The sequence below is a fragment of the Fukomys damarensis genome, unplaced genomic scaffold, assembly GCF_012274545.1.
Source record: "Fukomys damarensis isolate Sample0158 unplaced genomic scaffold, DMR_v1.0_HiC HiC_scaffold_32, whole genome shotgun sequence".
Classification (NCBI taxonomy): Eukaryota; Metazoa; Chordata; class Mammalia; order Rodentia; family Bathyergidae; genus Fukomys; species Fukomys damarensis.
The window spans coordinates 40,563,898-40,570,408 of record NW_022900944.1 but is presented as its reverse complement, the minus strand read 5'-3'; positions in this window follow the sequence as shown (position 1 = coordinate 40,570,408).

Genomic DNA, 6,511 nt, shown 5'->3' with positions numbered 1-6,511 from the left:
GGCGCAGACCCAGTCCCGGCTGCGGTCTCCGAACCGGTCTCAACGAGGCTGTGGATAGCAGCCCTAAAATGCCCGAAACTCGTGAATAAAACGCTGCTGTCGCCGGCGCCCCGGCCTCCTGATGGCGCGCAGTACTTGGTTATATACGGCGCAGACTCGGGCGCTTGGAAAAGGACACAGATGAAAGTCTGGGCCTGGAGGATGCCTCCGCCAGACCAGCTCCCTGCCCTCCCTCGGGTCTGCGGGGCCGTCGGGACAGCCGGGAAGCGGGGCTGTTTCCCAAACCGCGGGGCCTGCGTGGAAGGGCGGGAAGGGCGAGGAGCGCGAAAGTAGAGACCCCAAAACCGCCCTCCAGAGATCAGCCCGGAACCTTCCCCACACACACCCACCGGGGCCCGCCAGGGTGCTCTCTCTGGGCGCCTCCGGGGCTGCCTGGGGAGGGCTGTCAGCCCTGGCCCGTTGCGGGCCAGTAACGAGGCTTCAGAAAAGGATTCCGTACCAGAACAGGGTGTATATCCTTATTCGGGTTCCCCAAGACCAATAGACACGGCCTCCCCAGCTCTGGGGCACACACACCCAGTAGGAGTTGGCATTTGCTTTTATGTTGTTGGTATTAGTTCCTTTGAAAAGGGGGCTCATGGAAAAAGTTGTATTTTCTTAGAAAACCAACAAAAAAGGATGGGCGGCAGTGGTTTGCCTTGAGGCAGTTTAAGGAAAGAGATGCAACCCAGTGAGAAATAGCAGGTATATATATATGTACTAGCGGCTGTGCACTTGTCACGCTTTGAAATCTTGGGCCACTCATTCGATATTCTTGAGTCTCAGTGTCCTGGTCCTTAAAATGGGTTCACTAATTTTATTATCTGCATGTGCTGAGCGCTGGGGACTGAGATGGTCACAAGCACACTGAAGCACAGAGCACGGTGACAGGCGAAGGTGCCTCTGAGAGGACTCTGGTCTGCCCTGGGCACAGAGCACTGGCTGTATTCAGCAGTCCCTGGAGGGGAAGCTGACAGGTTGATTGGAACCAGGTTTGAGGGGTCTGTTGTACCATGGTATGAAATTTAAGACTTAATCAGGGAGGAAATGAGCACCACTAAAGGCTTAAGAAACAAATCAAGGGCTGCCAGAGCTGCATGTTAGGATAATCACTTGGGCAGTAATTCGGGGGTGGATCGCATGGTGAGTTCCTGGAAGAGTAGAGATGAGAAGGGCAGAGACTGAAAGGAGACTGGGCTTCTAGTGGACTGAACATTTTATCGTAAATCCAGTTTTCCACATTATGAATCCTATATACACTGTGAGAGATAGTGTTTAGGCTGGATTCTCTCCTGAAACAAGAATCTGACTGCCAGTGGTTTATTTTGGACCTAGTCCCAGGAAACTTTGGTTGAGAAGTAGAAAATGAGATGGGTAAGTGATAGACGCCAACACAGAATTCATTTAGCCAGTCGGTTACCAGAGTGGATGAATGGGGCTCAAACCACAGGGGACTTCTGAGAGACAGCGTAGTCTCAGAGTCTCAGAGCTGTCTTACCCAAGGAGTAAGGAAATAGTGTTCATTCACTAAATTCTAGACATGGTGGCCTGAGAGCTGTTCCTGGAAGTGTTAACTTCCTGGCATATCCATCCTTCCTGGCTCTTTGGGTGGAGAGAATCCCCAGCCATAACATCCTCCACAGGAAGCTGTCATTTGTTCATGAGGTGAGTTCTGAGGGGACATGGTGTTGTACCGACAACATCTGCAATGCATTTGACTCCTGGAGCTGCCCTGTCTACTGTCCTAGGCACATTAGTAAGCTGTGCCATGTGATTCTCAGGATAGCTCCGTGAGGTGAGAAACACCATGCCCTCCTTACAGAGGAAACTGAGCCTTCACACTGTGGAATGTCAGGCTCAAGGGTTCCTTCGGCTGTGGCAAGATGAGGTGACTCCGTTCAGACTCTTTTCATTTCTTCCGCGTGCTGATGTGTGTGGGCGAACTAGTTCTGCCCTGATGGATGGAATTTAGGGAATTCCATCTCTGCTCTTTTCTTGGCTTTCTAAATATCTCCATTCCACCAAGTCTCCATGCCTTGGTTTCAAGTGTTGTCCTTCTGTATTAGTACAGTAAATCTGCTTTGCAGTCAGCACACAACATATTTAAGAGAAAGTGTTTGTCTTATATGTGTATTAAAGGGAACATAATTAGTCCCTCCAAGGGAATCTCTGGCTGTTTACAAACTTTGGATTATAAATGGAGGCAGCTGATTATCACAGCAACCCAGAGGGAACAAAAACACTACCATTTGAGCTGCCAGGGGAAGAATCCTCTCCTCTGAGTCCCATATAATACTGCTGTTAAGTACTCCCACCTCTGCTCCTCTCCAGTGGAAAGCAGAAAGAGCCATGGTGTATGGCATATGTCCAAATAAACGCAGCAAATTAATTTTGATTTATAAAATTGGTTCCTTGAGCACACGCTCAGTTGTGAAATGTCTTGTATTGTAGGGTGATGTCAAACAGCGGCCACTGATGGTGAAATGTGGTATTACAGCAGCTCTCTCTCCGCGCGTGCGCGTGTGTGTGTGTGTGTGTGTGTGTGTGTGTGTGTGTGTGAAGTGGGGGGGTGGGAGTTGGAAATTTAGGGACACTTCATATAGACTATTACACAAGACAAATGAGGTCTTTGAGTAAGAAGATAAGGAAAATAAAATTAGTGTGATGTCCTAAGCAATTGGGAATAGATCAGGAATTCTTCAGGGAAATATATCACCTCTCTGATGGTCAAGGCCTTCAGTAATATCCTTTAATAGTATACCATATATCCTTTAATTAGTATACCACATTGCACTACCTTTAAGACAGATTATTTGTTGTACATACATCATGATATTTAATCTTTGAAATAATTTTGTGTCATAGGAACTATAAATTTACTATAACCTGAGATACTTTCCAAAGGTCACCTACTCAGTAGAGGTGGGATGTGAAGTGAGGGCTGTTTGAATTTGAAAAGTGGATTCTTAACCATTTTACTATAGCTCTACCATTTTATATTTTGTTCTTTCAGTCATAAAAGTGTTATATAACAGACCAAGAAGAAGGAGACAGGTTTGGAAGGTCAGTAATGGAAAGAGGTAAAAGATTCTAACAAAAAAGCTTAGTACAATCTAGGCACTTATTTTAAAAGATGGGTGCCATCATTTTCTATAATTTGTGTTGATGATATTTAAAAGACAGTGGAATGCAATCATCATGGACATTACATTATTCTTCAGAAAAGAAGTGGAGAGGTATGAAGGTGGAAGGTTAAATTTCCTGTCTATATCTCAGAGGACCAATGCTAAGTGGTCAACTCTACTAGTATCAGAAGGGCTGAGAGCAGTGATGTGTGTATATTTTGCTATTTTGAGTGCTGGCCCTGTGTTATTATACAGTACTGGAGATTAAATGGCAAATAAGACAAACATTCTCATTCCTGGAGGAGAGAGCAGTCTAGTCAAGGAGATGTACTGTGGTACCTAAGTTCACAAACTATTATCTCCACAGTTCTGGTCATAAACCGAATTGGACAAGAACTGAATCAAATTTCCCCATACGCACAACATTGAACCTAAGCAATGAATTTGATTTGATTCTTGTCCAACTCGGTTTGCGACCAGAATCATGGAAAGAATCGAGTTCATGAACCAAGGTGCCACTGTACATTGGTTTAGGTTGAGTTGGCCAGAAGTAAACTTTTCTTAATTCAAAGGTTTGAATCTGAGTGAGTTTATTTGAAATTTGGACCCACAAAGCCCTAGTAGGAGTCCAGACAAGTGAGACAGAGAAGGACAAGAGCTCACTAGAAGAATACGACAGGTGATCAGTGTGTAACTTGGGTTCAACCCTGCTGGAGAAGTCTAGACAATAGTCTTCCAGTGATGGCTTTCAGGCATATAAACAACCCACTGCAGTGTGCGGGGCTTAGATTCGCCACCACTGGACTCTGGGCTGTTCCTCGAGTCAAGCTAAATGGAGTACCCACAACTCCTGCTCTGGGTTGAAGGTTGCTTCTGGGGGCGTGGCTATTATTCCCTTCTGGCTGGCTCTCACACACGGGCTGGTCAGGACAAAGCTTTTCTGAAAGACTTGCTAGTGTTTGCAGCTAGAAGCTGTATGGCAGTGTGCAAGGCAGTACTGAACTGCAAGAGGGTGACAGTGGGGCTTTGCTGATCTCTGGTACAGTTATTCAAAAAAAATCACACAGGTGATTAATTAATCCTTCATCAGTTTGCTAAGTGCTTTCAAGGTAAAATACAATGTCTGTCTGGAGAGTCAGGGAAGGCTTCAGTGTGAAAGTGGTGGTAAAACATTAGATTCAACCATGAATAACAAGAAGATGAAAAAGTGGCTTAAATAAATCGGAGCAAGGAATCTATGGAGGTTCCACAAGATTACAAATGTCAGTGTTCCTTCCAACACTATACTTGAGCTCATGAACAATGGACCCATTCTCATGACTCGAGATCCAGCCATTACATCCACATTCTAGGCAGCAGGATGGAGATGAGAGAGCGAGGGATAAAACTCCTGACTTTCTTTCTAGGCACACTATGGGAATCCACCATACCTTGTATTGGCCAGCGCCTCATTGCCTGGTCATATCCTATTGCAAAGGAGGCTGAGGAGTGCAGTATGTTGTTTGACAAGTGATGAAGTCCCACATACAAGTCAGGATTCTGTAAATACAGGGGAAGAGGAGAGAGGGGATTGGGAGGTACAGCGATACCCTCCTCAGATGGCTCAGAAGAGCTTTAAACAAATGAGAGGCTGTGAAATTCCTGGGAATTCCCAGGCCTCCCTCTCAAAACACAGCTCTATCCCAGAATCCCTGGGACTCAATACCATCTTCTCAGCAACTCCTCTGGGGTATGGATTTTTCTCTCTATAGGATTCAACTACTGTTTTATAGTGGAAGGTAATAGGAAAACCCAAGTCTCTTCCCATAACCAAAGGCTGCTGGTCACAGGACGCTGAAATTTCAGCTCAGCCCTAACCAGATCGTGGATAAATAAAATTAGAACTATTTCACATGCTCATATGCACCTGTTATCCACAAAGATAAAATTTTATCGATTGTTTTATATGATTTAGTCAACATGATTGGTCAAGTGTGGAGGAGAATATACCACTTAGGCCTGAGGAATTTAAGACAAACCTTTTATGGCTTCGAAACTTCACTCATCCTGAAGAATAATTTGAGTGATTTCTTTCATCTACTCCCACTGCTTATGAGGTAGGGTTTTACCCTACTGTGATGCTGTGTGATTTCTTATATGAATCATCACACAATAATGCTGTCTGCTTCTTCCAAATGCTGCAAAGAGCTGTGTTTTCCCCAAAGTACTTTGACATCGATCATTGTGAGGAGCAATGACAGGATGGGGTGTAAAATGCAGGTTTCAAAGTAAACACAGCATTTACTCCTCAGACAGGATCTAACAGAAATTAGATTTGGTGAGGAGCTTAATCCCTGCACTCCTTCCTTCCTTCCTTCCTTCCTTCCTTCCTTCCTCCCTCCCTCCCAAAGCCAAGAGCATCCTGCTATAAATCAGGATGAGCTTGCCTTCTAGCTAACTCACTCTCTGTTTCCCTAATGTCTCTACACTGAGCTGAGAAATGATTTCCCTGAAAGCTCTGTTCTCTTTATTATTGTATTGGCCCATGCCCAGTTTTCTGGGGCTTTTTTCAGAGTTTTTCAGACTGTGAGATGCCATCAGACCCCAGTGGAACTGAAAATGCTGAATCCAGAAGACCATATTTTTCCTTTTCTCTTCTAAAGTCAGACACCTGAAATCCCCAAAGATGGAGACATATTTTTCATGGACAGGAATCCTGTCCTATTCCTTTAGTATATCCTTCCTATTGGTAGAGCTTAGTGGGGGGCTTTACATAAAACAAGGGAGCAAGAAGCATCATCCATTCATCCATCCATCTTCCATTTATCATCCATCCACCTATCCATCCACCCATCCATCCACCCACCCATCCACCCATCCATCCATTCACCCATCCACCCATCCATCTATCCATCCATCTCAGAGCTATGGAGGGTTCTGAGAGTTAAGAGAGTTGTTAACAAATGAGAATCTAATACCTGGTTTGGGAGCATGATGTCATGAACTACATAAGCCACCATGACAAGCACTTCCAAGTATTATTTCTTGTGCATAATAGTTGAGCAATGGTTAATAACTCCCTTTCTGCTTTCTTTATGAGTAAAGCCAGTTACACGTCTTGAAGGGGGAGACGAACATGTAAACGTCATGGCACAATGTGACAGAGCCAGAATAGGGTAAACAGAGGCTAAGCACATAGACTTGAGGTTGGACTAGCTATGTTCCAGTCCTGGCCTGACCACTTCCCAGCTGTGTAACTGTAACCAAGATCCCTATTTACTGTTGCTTTATTTTCTAAGCTGAAGGTTACAGATATCAATTGTGCCATCTTCAAAAATTTGTAGGGAAATTGACATAATCTAAATACA